We start from the raw sequence: 13,067 nt of genomic DNA on the forward strand, positions 1-13,067 counted from the left end.
TAAAACCAGAGCCTTACAACCTCTGGTAATGATTCAAGCTTAGGTTGAATTAGAGATAGAAATTCACATGACAGATTGGTCCTTCTGAGCGGAGCTTAATACATCTTTATCGTTCTAAAGACACCGAAACCCGTGCACGGGCGGGTGATAGCATCCGTAAAAGAGTCCTGGCCTTCGACGTTAAGGTTATAAACAGGCCGGTGATTACTCTTTATGAACGATAAAGACGTTAACAAGTTTGAAAAAGCATTTAAATCCAAACTGCAAGGAAAAGGTCAGTAATTTTTATTCATGGTTTTGGTGAAATGATTTGAACTTGTATGAGAATAGTGATTCTTGTGAGAGGGCAGAGAATAGTTACCAAAATCGCAAAGGAAGTAATAATTATTACGAAACAGGGAGGGTCCGCAATTGACCCTAGGTAAATAGCTATTACCAGAATAATCTAGTCCGAAATGACAAGGGGTGAAGGCCATCACCAATGTAAACTAGTTTTTTATTGAGACTGTACTGGGTACAGTGCTACAATAAACAGGGAAAGGGATGATTTTTTTGTCGTGTGCTATGGATACATAAAACAGGTCAAAAGTCGCGTATACGACTGGGGATTTGCTAGAACTCTGTGTGTTTCATGAAACTAGAGCAGTTACGACCTCTAGGTTACAAATAGGTTTAGCAAATGATTGTATAATGTTGTGTACGTGTGAGACTTGGGAATCCATCAGTATACGTGATAATTATTTCTAGGAAGGAGCTAAAAAAAAGTCGCGTGAGAAAAAATGGTTATCTAACTCTTTTCATGAAACCGGAGTTTTAAATAAAAACTCTGGGTTAAAGGTTAAATAATTTTAAATGGTTAATTACAAAAGCAGATCATACATTGGCTCGAGAGACGCACTAAAATAATAGCTCCTAGAAGGATAATTCTGGGAATTATTACTAAAGGGGGGATTTTTATTTTTCCACCATGGAAAATAAAACTTCTAAAGAGATCGAAGAAATATGTTTTATGGATCCATGTGGGAGAAGAGGTATGAATTTATTGGGCATCTCGAAGTAAAAAAGTTAGTAGGCAGATGCATATAAAATGAATTTGAAAAAACAGCGAAAGGAGGGGCTAGAGACAGCGAGTGTGTTTTTTTAAGCGCGAAAGTGCTTTAACGGTAACAAAGGAAGATTTAACCATCGTGATTGCAGGGGTAAAGAAAAGGAGGAGGACAGTCAATTTTTTGGTTCAACGGGTAAAATGTTTGAAAAAATTATTCGTGTCAATTAAGAATTGGCTAAAAACACCACAAAGCGATTATTTGAGAGGTACCTATAAAGTCCAACGATGCATATGTATGAACTTTCGTACTCAAACGTAGACGTACGTAATGAGTGGGAAAGTAGAGAATATTTGCATTTGCATTTTTTGTCATTTGGCAGACGCTCTGGTCCGGAGCGACTTGCAGAACCAATAGAGGGTTGTATTGAGCTATTATGTTGTGTTGGGCATTTGAATGGCATAAGGTGAAATATGTGTGTATGAGGGAATTCAACGGCGGGTATGAATGATAACCGGATACTACTTAGTATTTGGTTGGTTAAATGCTGAATAAAAGATTTGAGGCGTGGTTATGGGGTAACTAGGAAGACGCACTTATTCAATAGGGAATGGGTGGAGAGAGAGAGAGTTTTTACGTGTATTAAAAATAGCATAAGATAGCTTTAGTAGTATTCTAGATAATCTATGAAAATATGTTACAAGTACGAATTACATTATTTCCTAAGAAGGTAGATTGTAGGGAAGTTTCCCGCGCCTCCCCCATAATGTAGGAAGGAGCAGGAGAGGGGGAGGAGGTGAGACAGGACATAGTTCAAATGGTAGGAATGTCATTAAGTGCATGCTGATGAACGATATCAAGCATTTGTTTTATTGATTGGGGCCGAATCAGAGAGAACTGTTAAAGATATTGAATAGCGAACTGAAATGGGTTAGCGGGAAAATACAAATAGTTGGAACATTTTAAAACGATAATTTATTTTCGTTACAGGGAAGCAAGTGGCATTGGCTGTTGTGCTGGGGGAATAGCGCCAGCCTGTGGTGGGTTCTGGATTTGTTATAAATAACTTTATATTTTAAACTAAAGTGATGGAAGAGACTACAATTATAACATCAGAAAAAGGACAATATAATTCGTAATAGTTATTATAATTATTATTGATAGTTATTGCAGTTATTATTATCCTGAGTGGTGCAGTGGTCTAAGGCACTGCATCGCAGTGCTAACTGTGCCACTAGAGATCCTGGTTCGGATCCAGGCTCTGTCGCAGCCGGCCACGACCGGGAGACTCATGGGCGGCGCACAATTGGCCCAGCGCCGTCCAGGGTAGGGGGGAAAATGGCCGGCAGGGATGTAGCTCAGTTGATAGAGCATGGTGTTTGCAACGCCAGGGTTGTGGGTTCGATTCCCACGGGGGGGGGGGCCAGTAAAAAAATAAAATACAAATATGTATTCACTAACTGTAGGTTGCTCTGGATAGGAGCGTCTGCTGGGTGACTAGAATGTAAATGTATTATCATTGATTCAGTAATGATAGGAGGGTAGAGAGGGAAGAGGCAGGAAAAGCTAGAGAGAGTAAACACAGAGAGTTTAAAAACAGGGAGTTAAAAAGATTTGAAAACTACAATAAGCCAGGGAAGAAAGAGTGGTTAGATAATGAGGAAGGGGATGACCAGTACCCTTTGATAGCCTTGTTGAACCCAAGGGCTGGGGAGGAGCATGCACCAGACACACTGGATGTATATAGGGCATGGAGACAGCGAGATGTAGTGAGCTATAGAGGGTGTAGGATTTGGAGAGTCTAGCAGCAAGCTTTAAGCTAAACACAGGGGAAATTGAGAGGGCAGTCAGGACCCTAGTTGGGAAAGATTGGGCAGCTGTTCGGGGGCAGTGGGTTTCAGGGGATGCCAATGGAGCAGTCCTACCATGGGCAAATGATGGGCAATATGTTGGGAAAATAACTGAGTTGTGTAATAATTTAAGGGAACCTTACCATCGACATGCTGACTTCTCCAAAGTACATGAATGTAAACAGGAAGACAGTGAGACCATCAGCCAAGTGGCATACCTGAGCCTCCCCAGGGACAGAGAAATGATACTCCGTACCATCAGCAGCTAAAAAATAGCATTCCTTAGTGGAATGAGACCAGAAATAAGCTGGAATATTAAGAGGACTTTAGTGGGATGGGGAACTACTTCGTTAGCCGAGGTCAAGAGATATGCAATCCATCATGAGCGGAATAGTAGAAAGGATAGAGTAAGAAAAATAACATACGGGAGCTGAGTATTTAATGGCCACTAGGGGAAATAGCTGGTAGAGGTAGAACTCCAGAATAGAGGGGGAGAGTGATTTTCTTAGGGGGTGGATCAAATAATTGATAATGGATCATTTGAAATGAGATCACATGTAGCAGATTTAGAGTAATCAATTAAATAATCATTGTATACTCGAGGAATTTTGAGGGATTTTATGGATTAGTTATAAAAAATTAGATGAAGAATAATGAGCTTTTTGGTAAGGATAGACTGCTGTAAAGCTTGGGTACTCCATTATGTACTGCATACGGGTAAATTAAGTGATCTTATCTATGGGAAGGCAATGGCAGCCCATGGTAAAATCATTTGGAACTCTGAGGAGGAAGAACAGTTTATGTTGTTGCTCTCTTCCCAAACAATCTTAGCTTTTCATACATATATCAGGGATGTTACCCAAATGGTAGAGAGTAAAGAGGGATATGACATTGGTCGTGATTTAAAGATGATGGGGTTTTTTTGGTGGGCTATTGCAGATAACTGGGTTAATCACGAACATAGAGGTTTTTATTCTTTGTTGCTAGGCAGAACACTTAGGTGACCTAAATATGGACTTGTCATGTCCAACAATCAGTCTTCAGGTCAAGCCCGGGAGAGCCGGGGTAGAACAGAGGTTGAACTAAACATAAGTGTTTTTACAAGATAAAAGATTGTTTGATTGGATTACTAATTGATTCTGAACTGAATGAAAGTCGAATTTAGCCACCATAAAGACAAAGGAAGTGGGAGGAGCAATAAAGAAGCAAAAGACAATCTCAAAATTGAAAGGCATGGCAATTGGTTGATAAATAACCTAAGGGAATGTTTAGGAAGGTGGTAAAAATTGACACATAAGCAGAACTATGTGTCAAGAGGGGGGAAGAGGCTAATTGTAGGATTAAATAATATACGAAGGAGAGGACAAAATACTTTTTTTTTTTTTTTTACTTTTTTTTAGATACAGTCTAAAAAGAGAATGCAGTCAGAAATTGTTAGATTAATCTGAACATGTGTGAAGATAGTTTATTAACCACACCCGTATGTCAGAGGTTTTGTGCTCCACAGGTGAACTAAAGGAGAAGGTGACCCACTATCTAACCAGGTGACTGGTGAGCATCCAGTCACTAGAAGGAAAACTGGAAGCAGGCCTGTTGGGAAGGGCCCTATCAGGTTATATTGGTCACCGCCTTTGCCATTAGAATAGCAGAGAGAGGAACCTGGGTCCATGTTACCCACTGCAAGAAGGTAGGACCACATACAAGCACCGCTTAGCACACGCAGAGTTGACGAGCAGAACTGGGCCACAGGGTCCGGGGGTCACCTCTGTCAACGAAGATCTCCTACCCAGACTTATCATCACTGTAGTGTGTTCCTAGGGTGTGAGTATGGGGTGGTGCCGAGCAGAAGGACTCAAGACAGGAGAGGGTTGGCGGTTTTTGGGAATAAGAGTGACCCTGAGCTGCATCATAGTCTCGACAATAGTCGTGGTAGGTCAAGATCCACCACCACCTCGCACCAATTACGCTATGGCCTTACCATTATTAAGAAATAAAAGGGAAGCGACCCGACATACTGACCGTCAAGGGCGAGTGATCTACAAAATAGGAGTCAGAGAGGGGTGGGGAGTAAGATTCAAAATTAGGATAAGGGATCTTATCAGAGCGGATAAGCAAGCAACATGGGATTATAAAATCCCGTTGTATTTATGTTCAGCTCCCTCGGCAGATTGTTCCTGGGCTCAGGTATTTAGACATACTGGGGGACGGCGATATGAGACGGGGGGGGGCTGGACGTCCAGATGGAGGATAAGAAGGTATAACGACATCCCCACGGAAATGGTAGTAACGATAGTAAAAGTCACTAAAGAGGACATGAAAATGACTTACTGGGCTTGCGCGGACGTATACGGACGGGATACTTGTCTAAGATTACATTTAATGGAGTCAAAAGATATAGAGGGAGCAGGTACTGTCATTAATCCACTAACAGCAATAGACTGAGTAAATCAGTCAAGGGATGACGGAGTCAATTCGACTAACCCGTCCACTATGAAATATTTTCTCCTCCAAGAATGGAACAATGGGGAAGTGGAGGGGGTCCCTGATGAGAATCTCTGGTTAAAGTGGATGAAATACACCGCTAGGGCCTTGGGGGAGACCAATTGTTATGCATGCTCCATTGGGTGACCGACAATGTTGACCGCCCCAATGCCAAAGGCAATGTTTCCCTGTGTATTAGACCTGGGGTCCAATCAAAAAGAGCCAAATTGCACAGGGATTGGGCTGGCAAAATTCACATACTCGGCCAGCCCACCTAGATTCACTTTAACTCCAGGCGAATACCAGTGTTACAGACATAGAAATGGCACCCGTAACTTGGGTGATTTTGATGGCTGTAAGGAGATAATTAATGTGACTGATTTAGATAAGGAAGGGAGGAAAAAAATTAGGAGCCTAACCATCCCTCTGTTTGATGTGTGGTGGGCATGCACTAACAAAGGGAGCATTCGGCAGACATTACCAGAGGGATGGGTGGGTACTTGTGCACCAGTATAGTTGGTCCAACCTGTAAGAATTGGTCATCAAAGACCAGTGACAGGAAGAATAATTAGGAGAAAAATAAATAAGTCAGGAAGGAAATAGCCCAATTTGGATAGATGGTATAGGCATCCCCAGGGGTGTTCCAGACGAATACAAAGCTATGAATCAAATATGGGAGAGTTTTACTACAACATTTTTCTGGTGGGTGACAATAAACAAAAATATGGATTGGATAAATTATATCTATTACAACCAACAACGATTTATTGACCAGACTAGAGATGCAGTAAAGGGGATCTCTGAGCGATTATCCGCCATCCCGCTCATAACTTAGTAGAGGTTGGTTCTAGATCAGGCAGAAAGGGCCGGTGTCTATAGAAAGAAAAGCCATTGTTGCACATTTATCCCTAACAACACCACACTGGATGGGACAGTCACCAGAACTCTTACAGAATTAACTGCACTAAGTGAAGGATGAACTGAACTCAGAAGTTAGTACATTGTGGATAGGGTGGTTTGATGAAATATTTGGTAAATGGAAAACCCTAGCAGCCACCATCTTAGGAGCGATCAGTGTTTGTATGGGTATTCTTGTATTATGTGGTTGTTGTCTTGTTCCCTGTGTCCGAGGATTGGTGAGTCAGGCGTTGGTGAAATGCAGTATCTAAACAATGATGAGAGATGGACTGACTCCGGACTCTGACCAGGGAAGGTGAAAACGATCCTCCAGGCTTGGTGGATGACGGGATTTGGACCCTGAAAGACCGCAATTGGATGAAATGTTTATTAGTTCTGATGTGATCTCTGAGATTAATCATGCTTGTAAAATACATTTATCCTGAATGTGGGAATATTTAGTCAAAGGGGTGGATTGTTAGATTAATTTGGATTTTAAGAATAATGACTAAAGGATTTCACCCCAAACACAGTATAAATGTTAGAATTATCATGTAGTGTCAACCCACTAACAGAGGGGGCGGTACTAAACATTCAAGGGGGAAGGCGGAAACTGTTTTAAAAAGTCACCTAAAGGTGGGAGGAGTCAAGTCCAGGAGGTATAAAATCGTCTGTTTGTGTCATTGGCGGGAGAGCTCTCCATGAATAAACATACAAAAAATCCTTCTTCGTGGTTGTGGACCTTGAATCATTGATGATTAAAACCAGAGCCTTACAACCTCTGGTCATGATTCAAGGTTGAATTAGAGATAGAAATTCACATGACAATAAGTAAAAAATAAAAATAAAAAATAATTAAAGAGCAGCAGTAAAGTAACAGTAGTGAGGCTATATACATGGGGTACCGGTACAGAGTCAATGTACGGGGGCACAGGTTAGTCGAGGTAATTGAGGTAATATGTACATGTAGGTAGAGTTAAAGTGACTATGCATAGATAATAAACAGAGAGTAGCAGCAGCGTAAAAGAGGAGATGGGTGGGGGGGGGGGGACGACAATGCAAATAGTCCGGGTAGCCATTTGATTAGCTGTTCAGGAGTCTTATGGCTTGGGGGTAAAAGCTGTTAAGAAGCCTTTTGGACCTAAACTTGGTGCTCCAGTACCGCTTCCCGTGTGGTAGCAGAAAGAACAGTCTATGACTAGGGTGGCTGGAGTCTTTGACCATTTTTAGGGCCTTCCTCTGACACTGCCTGGTATAGATGTCCTGGATGGCAGGAAGCTTCGCCCCAGTGATATACTGGGCCGTACACACTACCCTCTGTAGTGCCTTGCGGTCGGAGGCCAAGCAGTTGCCATACCAGGCAGTGATTATATAATTATTTTATTTATCATTAAGGCAAATGTAGGGAGATGCCAAAGGTAAAATATAATAAACATGTTTGATATTCTATAATCCAGATGCATGCTTTAATGAGGAATATAGCCATGTGGTATATGACTATGTTTAAATGAATGTATGTGCTCTTTCACAGGGGCTCTCAACCTGTGGCCCATGTGCTTATTATGGACACATTGTATGCGTTACATTAGTTATTTTTTAAGAAGGGGCCACGCAGACAATAGAATGATAGAATGAGAGGCTTCATATAGAAAAAAGCATTCATGACCTTTTGGAGTGGACATTGTGTGACAGCTGGACGTTGGAAAAGAAGGGTGGTGCAGAACTAAAATAAGTTAGGAATTTGCCATAAGGGGACTAAATATGCCATGTAAGCATGTTTGTGCATGTGTGTGTGTATAAAAGGGAGCGCTAAGCCAAAGAGAGACAGCCGTTCCATGGAACTGCTCGGCTTTTGTTATTACATAATAAAAGTCTAATTTTTGGATTCACAGGCTCCAGTTTCTTGAGAGATATTTTTGAGTTGACTACTTTTGAGTCAAATATTTCTACGACATAATTGGCGAGCTTGCCAGGAGTTGAAAACAGGGATCAGAGGCGGTGTACATCTGTGGTTGTGAAACGGCTTGGACGGACCATACAAACAAAAGCGGCCGCTTTTAAAAAAGGTGAGCCAAGTTCTTACTTATATAGTATAACGTTTGTGTGGTTCGATCCGGGGCCCGGCCTCAGCTGCAGAATACCAAGTAGGTCTCTATAAATTTAAGAACCAGAAAATTAGAGACTGGGAGCTTTTGGATTTAAAATGCATGTTAAAATGGTGAAAAGCCTTGAGGGTTGCAATAAGTAGAAAATAGTTTAAGTAGATCTGCTCGGTAGGTGGATGGTCTGCTTGGGTTGGTGTGAGTCAGTCATTGTGGTTGAGTGGGGTGGGTTATCTGTCTCGTTTGAGTTGATCATTTGGTCATTATTATTGCATCTGTTTGACACATTACTAGGAGGGGTATGAGGAATCCAGTTGGAGGAACAGGTCACGTGTACCGGTGTGATCATATGACGTCTATGCATTGTATTTTGGTCAATCTTTCAGGGTGTGTTTCTGACATTATATTTGGAAACTTTAGAGGTGATGTAGGATTGTGATAAATTGACTACAGTTAAATAATAACTGGAATAGGGTTAACATTCCAAATTTGGGCCCTTTGATAGAATAAAATATTCCTGTATGTTATACAAATAGTAATTAAGCGCGTTTGAGAACAACATTGTATGAATGTGGAATGAGAGTGGTATAATGGTGTAAATGAGTCGCACTCTGAAGTTTGAATGATGAGATATAGAGGTGTGTATGATAATTATATATACGTTTGAATAATAAGCTTTTCTTGTAAATGATATCTTGGAGTTTCGTACAACAATGCCTGTCATAGAATTTTGTAAGATCAGTGAATAGTGACCAGTCTATACGATTCTGGGAGGATTCTATGACTGAGGGGAAGGATTTGGCTAATTTGTTGTTCGTTCCGCTGAGACTAGATTGTGATTAACTGATTTGTGGCAATAAAGAATCATTAGAAACATGAATGGTTTGGTAGATGTGAATATATTAGAATATAATGAATTTTATGGGAGTGTAATTTATTACGAGGGATTGGATAAAATAATAGGTGTTGACTTGCACACCCAAACACGTAGACGTACGTGGGGGATGGGAGAAAGTACATAGAGCATGTGGTAGAATTAAGCATTATAATAAGCTATCTATTATTTCAGAAGCAGAGGTGATATAGTCAAGGAATGTTTGTATATTAGGGGGGAAATATAATTCATTTGGTTAGGTCATTAGATCTGTTTCCAAATCAATGAATGTGGGTTTGACTCGTTGACTGCTAAGTTGTTTACGTTGAGCGTGTGAGATCTGTGTCCTTCAAAGCTATTTTGTGATAAATGTGGTATGTGCAAGATACTAGAAATACAGACCATTTAGAATTGGAATAACGGAGGAGTTACTTGTCATTCCAATAAAGCATAGATTCTGCATTACTGACTAAAGTCTAGATTTTCTGATTATAGTCCAATTACGTTTATGGGTTGCTTACATTGATAGAACAGTCAGTGTTCAATTTGTGATTATAAGACTGAACGATTTAGCAGCTTGCTGATTTCAAATTGAACAACTCCCGTATTCAATCGGAATGGGGGGGGGGTTAGAAAGATAGTTATTTTCTGAGGTGCCGAATTACATATTTACATTTTGGTTATTTAGCAGACGCTCTTATCCAGAGCGATTTACAGGAGTGGTTAGGGTTGGGTGTCTTGCTCGGGGGCACATCGACAGATTTTTCGCCTGGTCGGCTCAGGGGTTAGAACCGGCGACCTTTCCGTTGCTGGCAAAGCGCTCTTGACCACTAGGCTACCTGCCGCCCGAATGAGTTGAATTGAGAATAAAGGAAGATAATTTATCGCTCTAGTTCGCGGGTAAAAGAGAGACAGACCAGCTAGTACGAATCAAGCTGGAATATTATTATAAGTATTAGTCTAAATAGTGGAATGGAAAACAGTGCTTTGACAAATTCTAATTGTTATTACCTTATTCGATAGGTTGCTTAACACAAGTGATGTATGCGAATAGTTGGTGAATTCTAGAACGATAATTTATTTTCTATACGTGAACCAGGGGATGCAAGTAGCTTTAGCTATTATCCTGAGGGAATAGCACCAACTTATAGTGGGTTCTAGATTTGTTGAATAAACAAACTTATATTTTAAACTAAAGTAATGCAATAGGCTACAATTATTACATTATCAGAAAAAGGCACTATACGCTCATCTGGAAAAAGCAAATTTAAGACACAGAAGGACAATAAAAAAGCCTGAAAAATAATGGATACTAGGGGTGCCCAGAGAATCCTAAAGGGGAGGGTCAGCTAGTGGCAGTAACTATGCAGGCTGATGAAGAACCTATGCTAAAGGTTCAGGTGAAGAATAGAGGCACCCCAATGATGATAGATACTGGAGCAGCTTACTCATGTGTAAATCCAAATTATGCCTCTCACCAACCCCATGTCAGGCAAAGATGCACAGCCAGTAGAATTTTCATGACAAACGCAGTTAATACATATGACAGTTCCAGTAGAATAAGAAGCAGGAAAAAGCTACAAGTGTACATATATTAGTGTCAGAACAAATTCCTGTTAATTTAGTAGGAAGAGATACACTGTGTAGAATGGGGGTCCAGATTAAATGCAGATCAGAGGGACTAATAATAGTTAAGGAAGGGGTATGTCCACAGAAGGTAATGGGGAAACCATCATCACATTAGTAAACTATTTTGGTAGAGGGGGGCAAGGGATAGCATATTTGAGTTTTCGACGTCACAAAGCATGTTGGGGGTGATTGAGTGGTAGCAGTGTGGCTAAGGAAAAGCCTAGGGGTTTAAATCTTATGGGATTTTATTTCGTTTTATGTGCGCTGTATTGTGGGAGCAGTCACAAGTGATGTTCTGGAGGGTTGTCGGAAAGGAGGGATCAGGAGATGTGGTAAGAGAGTGAGAATTTCGAATTTAGATTGTGTGGACTGATTAAGAGGTATCAAAATGGAAACTAACTAAATGTGTACTTTTTCTTCCAGGAAAAAGGGGGGAGTGATTCTCTTTTCTTTGAAATATTTTCTGAGACTATAAATAAGGCCTGGACATTTTTTGTTTGTTTATTGTTTTACTATATGGTGTTCGAATAACCACAAACAAACCACTTAGTATGAAATGTTAGCTGTATAGGATTTTTATTTGGGTTTTGGGTTTTTTCACGGGATGGAAGGGAAATATCTTAAAGTGGCAAACACATGTAATTTGGGCTTTTATTTACTGAGGGATAAGTAAATATGTGTGATTTATTTTGAAAAGAGCTGTACTAAAGACATACTGTATACTTGGGATACAACATTTATGAAATGTTTTGACAGTTGTTAATGAGTAGTATACTATTTGATGGAACAATTAATTGAATGAGTTAAATGACCTCTGCAGTCTGTCCTGGCTTTATAGTGTGGCCTGATCATCCACACTGTAACTCTTGGAGGAATGCTGAATTAGGGGTTGTTTATAATAAGGAATTGTAAAAGAAGTATATAGTTTGGCATTAATCCTATATATCATCCCAAACAGGACAAAGATGAAGTGGGAGAATTTGTCTTGAGGGAGAGATATCCTTGAATAATGTTATTGAATGCAATTGGGTTAAGATATCATCAAGGGTTGTCATTTTAAGTTAAGTTATTATTTTTGGTTTAACAAGCAATGTTGTTGTTCTTTTGTTTTTTGAACACATAAATCACGATGTGATGCATGTGTCCAAGGGGGAAGGTGTTAACGATTTTGTTTCTTTGGGCTTACAGGAGTTTTAATGGTTTAATGGTTTTTAATGGTTTTAATGTTTTTGTGGTAAGATATGCAAATTGTATTAAGGATATGAGCAGTAGTAATAATGTGTTATGGGTTAGGTTAAATCTTTTTTTGTTTTTGTGATAGGAGGCAGGGTGTAGGGGAGGTCTGTCTATGAAATGAGAGGACTACAACAAGCTGGAAGCAGGTGCGCTTCATAATCACAAGGCTTCTCCTGACGGATGAGAGGACATAAGTAGCATACTGTGTCTCACCTAACCTAACAATGTTCTTAAGATTTTATTTTCATGGGTGAAGATAACTCTGCCCAACTGAGTAGGAGAGTCTGAGCATTCTCTGCGCCCTGGAGACTATGTGATGGCAAAAGACTACAGAAGAAAGAGCTGGAAAGACCCTATGTGGAGGGGCCTGTACCAGGTGTTGTTGGCTACCTTAATGATGGTAAAAGTGGCGGAGACAGATACTTAGATCCATGTTTCTCACTATAGGAATGTTCCAACATCAGCCATTGGGTAGCATTGTTGTCTTTTGTGTGTGTCTGTGCTTGTGTGTCTTTGCAGCAGTAACTCCGAGCTTCCCTATGGGTAGGCTGGTAGAAGGACACTCTTCGCAGACCGATGTCGATAGATTGAGAGGGACTCTGGCTGATCCGGAGACCCTAGTGACGGAGGAAGGTTAACAGCTAAAATGACCATACATCGTTGTCCAGGTTACACCAACAGCGGTACGGATAGAGGGGAGTGCGATCGGGTATCATCTAAACCATTGTACCAGAGTGAGGGAACTGATGATTAAGAGACCTCCAAGACCTTCCAGACCGCCGAGAGATTCCAGACCTCCAAGGTTACCAGGACTGTGTGCTAGGATTCAATCACAACTTTTGTAATATTTAGGAAATTCTAACTATAAACAATTTTATGATCAACCAGGATGAGGAGAGAAGTGTAAGCAATTGTTAGAATAGGAACAAGGAAAAGGGAAACACCAGAGTAA

This window comes from Coregonus clupeaformis, chromosome 7 (assembly GCF_020615455.1).
Source record: "Coregonus clupeaformis isolate EN_2021a chromosome 7, ASM2061545v1, whole genome shotgun sequence".
NCBI lineage: Eukaryota > Metazoa > Chordata > Actinopteri > Salmoniformes > Salmonidae > Coregonus > Coregonus clupeaformis.